The following is a 6,061-nucleotide window of genomic DNA, read 5'->3' as shown; positions in this document are numbered from 1 at the left end:
ACTCTATAACCGTTAAACAATAACTCCCATTCCTCCCTCTCCCCAGCCTGTCCCAACCACCGTGCTACTTTCTGTCTCTATTATTTTGACTACTCTAAATACCTCAAATACATAGAATCATACAGTACTTGTTTTTTTGTGACTGGCTTAATTCACTTAGCATAATATCCTAAAGATTCATCCATATTGTGGCATGTGTCAGACTTCCTTTTTAAGGCTGAATAATATTCCACTCTAAGTATATACCACATTTTGTTTGTTTAAATAAATCTTATTGTGTATATATAAGTTTATACAACATAATGGTATAAGACACACATATTTAGTAAAATGGATACTATAGTGAAACAAATTGATATATCCATCATCTCACTTAGTTACCCATTTATTTCCTCCTGTAGCAAAAGCAACTGTGCTCATCTAACAAAAATCCTGAAATAATACACTATTATTGACTATAGTCTTCATGTTGTACTTTATTTGACTTGTCCATCCTATATGTTTGCCAGTTTGTATCCTTAGACCCATTTCCTCTCTCCTACTCCAATCTTGATAACCACTGTTTTATTCTCTATATATTTGACCCTTTTCAAAGATTCCACAGGCCAGGCGTGATAGCTCACACCTGTAATCTCAGCATTTTGGGAGGCCAAGGCAGATGGATCATCTGAGGTCAGGAGTTCAAGACTAGCCCAGCCAAAATGGCCAAACCCCGTCTCTAGTAAAGGTACAACCATTAGCCAGGTGTGGTGGCGGGTGCCTGTAGTCCCAGCTACTCGGTAGGCTGAGGCGGGAGAATTACTTGAACCCAGTAGGCAGAGGTTGCAGTGAGCCAAAATTGCGCCACTGCACTCCAGCCTGGGCAGCAGAGTGAGACTCCATCTAAAATAAATAAAATAGGTAAATTAAAGATTCCACATATAAGGAAGATCATGTAATATTTTTTTTTATGTGTCTGGCTTATTTCATTTAGTATAATGTCCTCCAGGCCCGTCTAGGTTATGGCAAATGGTAGGATCGCTTCCTTTTTTATTTTTTATTTTTATTATTTTTTTAAAATTCAGTGTCACCTATTTGTCTCAAATACAAGTACAGTGAGTATTAAGAGGAATGACAATAGAGTAGCAAAAACAGAACTGGTAGATTTGTCCAAATTAACTGTTTCTCTGAATTTGAGGTGTATGGCAAGCTGAATGCTTGATCTCTCAGCAATTGTTAATTACATTATCAGCTTAACACTTTCAAACACTACAGGAGGCATTTCTCTGTTCACATATACTTAAGTACACATATGCTAAGCTGTAAATAGTCTGCCTTCCATTAGTTTGGTCTCTAAGCACCATAAATATGTAGACTTCAAATCAGTATGTGAGACCCAGTGACCCTCTCTTCAGAGGCATCAGTAATACATTTGGCAAATGTCTTGAAAGATATACAATCTTGATAATGAGTCCCAAATATGTATTTTTTAAAATGTTAACATTAGGAAAAAAATTATAATTATCATCAGCTCTATTTCCTGAAAAAGTTCAGTTGAGGTAATTTCTGCAAGTCACAACTCCACATTGCCATACTCTTCTGACCCTCTTTTTGACTGGGCTGTGGTCAATAGAATCTGAAGATATATCTCCAGAACCTTTCATTTGATAATCAAAAGTCAGCTCTTCTCCAGCATTTATGGTTCTCGTGGAAAACAGTGCTCTTTGGGAAAGACGAGTATTGAGGTTATCAATGAAAACACTGAACACCTGAAGATTTGGATCACAGCTGTGATTCACAAAATGAGACACATTGCCGTATCGAGCTGCATCCACTGTGAATTCATTAGATTCATAGTCCAGATCAAAGAGATATGTGATTCCCTTGTTGTCATAGAACTGTCTCCGTCTTTCAGCTTCTTCACTTGTGATTACCTCTCCAACATATTCCATGACAAAACTCGTTCTTTTAATCTTCACAAGGGTCTTTATACCCCTGCCACGTCCATTGCTAGTTCGAAAGATGCAGAGCGAATACTGTGTGCCCTTTTGTACAATCCTATTGGGACAGTCAGGTTCACATTGACACCTTGAGTTGCATTCGTAGATGGGAGTACCAGGTGGGATTTTAATTTGTTGGTTTTTATTATAAGCCAAAAGAACTCCAGCTTCAGCAGGACAACATTTTTGAAAGAAGCAATCTGTGCATGAACGACCAAAGGTAGCTTCATTGACTAAGCTGATTCCAGGAGCTGGTTTATATTCGTTAATGTAATAGAAGTCTGAAGGTGCGCCCTGTAAATCAGCAGTATTTTCAACAAATATCATTCCTTTATGATTCTTCCTTCTGTTGATTTCATCTTGCCATCTCTGCAGAGCTATCCTTTGTTTAGCCTTCTTCACAATGTACTCAGTGATGGCAGGTTTCAAAGTTTTGTTATTGTCTTTCGGAGTTATTGCTTTGCCTAGTGATGGCAGGTTTCAAAGTTTTGTTATTGTCTTTCAGAGTTATTGCTTTGCCTTTCTTTACCTGAGATAAATATGCTTGTCATTAGAGAACTGCTGAAGCAGTAACGGGCACTTCAGATTTTGCAAAGGTTCCCAAGTATTTGTAGAATCTGGCCATCCTTTCCACTTTACAAGATAATATTCCATATCCTTTACTACCTTGTAGTCACACAAGTATTCCACCTCATAATTATTTAGATTCCTTTTGGTGATTCCAATCGATTTACATGTGAGCTTTTCTTTTCTACATAATTCCTGAAGAGTATCAAGTGAAACTAGGCAAGGCACACACCAAGCTGGGAATGGGGAGGGCGAGGGGGTCGCCCTCCAGCCTCACCTCCTCGCGCCTCGGCCCCCACTGCCACCATCTTGTGGAGATCTCCTCCTGTTTTAAGGCTGAATTCCTTTGTATATATCCACACCACAATTTCTTTAACCATTCATCCATTGATGGTTGTCCAGGTTGTCTCCATATCTTGGTTATTATGAATAATGCTACAAAAAACGCAGGAGTACAGATACCTTGGTGAGGTGGTGATTTCATTTCCTTTGGGTATGAGCCCAGAAGAGAGATTCCTGAGTCCACATTTTGTTTATTCATCCAGTAATAAACACTTGGTTTGCTACCACATTTTAGCTACTGTGAAAAATGCTGTTATAAAATGAATGTACTTCTTTACTCAGTTTTAACTTGACATTAAACATTTTTCATCACTATAAAGGATATCATTTCCAAAGTAAATGTTGATTTTAAAAATAAAACCTTATTCTTTTAAATTATTTATAATAGCACATAAATATCAATTTTATTTCAACCATCACTCACTTTTAAAACATAAGAAAAAATTCTTAACTTTTGGAAATTTTCATCACTCCTTCTTCTCCTTAAACTTATGAATTCTAGGCCAGGCGCGATGGTTCACACCTGTAATCCCAGCATTTTGGGAAGCCAAGGCAGGCAGATCACTTGAGGCCAGGGGTTCAAGACCAACCTGGCTAACAGGGTAAAATCCCGTCTCTACTAAAATACAAAATTAAAATACAAAATTTAGCTGGGTGTGGTGGTACACACCTGTAATCCCAGCTACTCGGGTGGCTGAGACACAGGAATCACTTGAACCAAGGAGGCGGAGTTTGCTGTGACTGGAGATTGTGCCACTGCAGTCCAGCCTGGGCGGCAGAGTGAGACTCTGTCTCAAAAAAATAAAAAATAAAAACAAATTAACTTATGAATTCTTTTCTACTTCCTCCATAAAAGTTTAATATAATAGGTGCATATGCTTAAGGACCTTATATTGATCGATATTTCATACTTCTCTTCCAAAAAAGCACATGAGATGAATTTTTAATTTCTTGTAACCATAAGTTTCTAAATATTAAAAGTTTTAGATTATGTCATCATTGTGAGTATTAATAGTGCACAATTGTCCTTTATAGCATAAATAAACTGTAAGTCTTCAAAATTAATGAATATTAAAAGTAACTTTTGGCCAGGCAAGGTCAGGAGTTTGAGATCAGCCTGGCTAACATGGAGACATCCCGTCTCTACTAAAAATACAAAAATTAGCCAGGCATGATGGTGGGTGCCTGTAATCCCAGCTACTCTAGAGGCTGAAGCAGGAAACTCACTTGAATCCAGGAGGCAGAGGTTGCAGTGAGCCAAGATTGCACCACTGCACTCCAGCCTGGGCAACAGAAGACAACGATCTCTAAAAATAAGTAAATAAATAAATAAATAAATAAATAACCTTTGTTAGGGGAAACTAGGTGAAGGGTATGGAATTCTCTGTACTCTTTCTTGTATCTGCATGTCAATCTACAATTATCTCAGAAAAAGTTTTTAAAAAATAATTTTGGGAGAAAATTCAGCTCTTAATGAAATGGACTCCCGCACAAATGAATTTTGGGGTCCAATTAATTAATGAATACATAAAATAACAGGACTTATTGATTGCTAGAATGAGACAGAGTTCAGCATTAATTTTGTTTTGTTTTTGTTTGTTGTACAACGCAAGTACTGAGACATTTTGTTTCCGTAAATACATAGTTGGCTTTGTTACAGCAGAATCACTAAATCTTCCAACTTTTTCCTTTTTTTTTTTTTTTTTTTCCAAAAGACAAAAGCATGAGCCAGGTGCAGTGGCTCATGTCTGTAATCCCAGCATTTTGGGAAGCCAAGGTGGATGGATGGATGCCTTGAGTCCAAGAGTTCAAGACCAGCCTGGGCAATATGGTGAAACCCCATCTGTACAAAAAGTAGCCAGGTGTGATGGTGCACAGCGGTAGTCCCAGCTACTTGGGAGGCTGAGGTAGGAGGATTGCTTGAACCCAGGAGGTTGAGGCTGCAGTGACTCCGCTGCACTCCAGCCTGGGCAAAAGTGCAAGACCCTCTCTCCAAAAAAGAAAAAGAAAGAAAAGAGAGAGAGAGAGAGAAAGAAAGAGGCAACAAACACAATGTTATCTATCATCAAAAATCAATTTTAGTGATCTATTAGTTGCTGTATTAGTTTGCTAGAGCCGTTTTAACAAAGTACCACAAACTAGGTGGCTTCAACAAAAGATATTTATTGCCTCACATTTCCAGAAGCTAGAAGTCCAGGATCAAGGTGTCAGCTGGGTGTGTTCCTTCTGAGAGCTAGAGAAGGAATTTGTTCCATGCCTCTCACCTAGCTTCTAGTCAGTTGCTGGCAATCTTTGGCATTCCTTGGCTTGTAGAAACATCACCCCATCTCTGCCTTGTTTTCAGATGATGTTCTCTGTGTGTGTGTCCTGATTGCCCCTTTCCATAAGGACACCAGTTATATTGGATTAGAACCCATCCTAATGGCCTCACTTGAACTTGATTACCTCTGTAAGGACCCTATCTCCAAATAAGGTCACATTGTGAGATGCGAGAGTATAAGACTTCAACAAATGTATTTGGGGGTACACAATTCAGCCCATGTTAGTTGCCAAATCTAGAAGGCCTTCTTCCAATTTTGTTGAAGGCAAAGACTTGGGAACCATTGACCTGCACATGGGTTTGTTACCATCTTTAGATATATTCACTTTCTCAGGTTTTGGAAGCCCTAAACTAGGTTGTACTGAAGCCTACCAAGTAGCCATCAATGACACTATTCTTTCACTTAAAATTGATTGCTGAAATTAATTAACTTGGAAAGTGTTGGGGTATTAGAAATATTTTAATGTAATTTCAAGACAAATTCCAACACAAACAATATTGTGATACAATGCTTTTGTCTTTTTTTCTTTCTTTCTTTCTTTTTTGAGATGGAGTCTCACCCTGTCACCCAGGCTGGAGTGCAGTAGTGTAATCTCGGCTCACTGCAACCTCCACCTCCTGGGTTCAAGCAATTCTCCTAACTCAGCCTCCCAGCCTCCTGAGTAGCTGGGATTACAGGCACTTGCCACCATGCCCAGCCAAGTTTTTTTGTATTTTTAATAGAGACGGGGTTTCACCATGTTGGCCAGGCTGGTCTCAAACTCCTGACCTCGTGATCTGCCCACTTCGGCCTCCCACAGTGCTGGGATTACAGGCATGAGCCACTGCACCTGGTCAAAATGCTTTTATCTTA

At 38.9% G+C, this 6,061-nt stretch overlaps 1 pseudogene; it reads right to left on the bottom strand.

The window, feature by feature from the left end:
* Nucleotides 1–1,318: 1,318 nt before the first annotated feature.
* LOC108518879 (histone-lysine N-methyltransferase SUV39H2-like) lies at nt 1,319–2,859 on the bottom strand (annotated as a pseudogene).
* Between the last annotated feature and the right edge of the window lie 3,202 nt (nt 2,860–6,061).

Source organism: Rhinopithecus bieti, unplaced genomic scaffold, assembly GCF_001698545.2.
Source record: "Rhinopithecus bieti isolate Rb0 unplaced genomic scaffold, ASM169854v2 scaffold_46389, whole genome shotgun sequence".
Taxonomy (NCBI): Eukaryota; Metazoa; Chordata; class Mammalia; order Primates; family Cercopithecidae; genus Rhinopithecus; species Rhinopithecus bieti.
The sequence above is the reverse complement of the archived record's forward strand: the minus strand, read 5'-3'. Positions and strand labels throughout refer to the sequence as shown.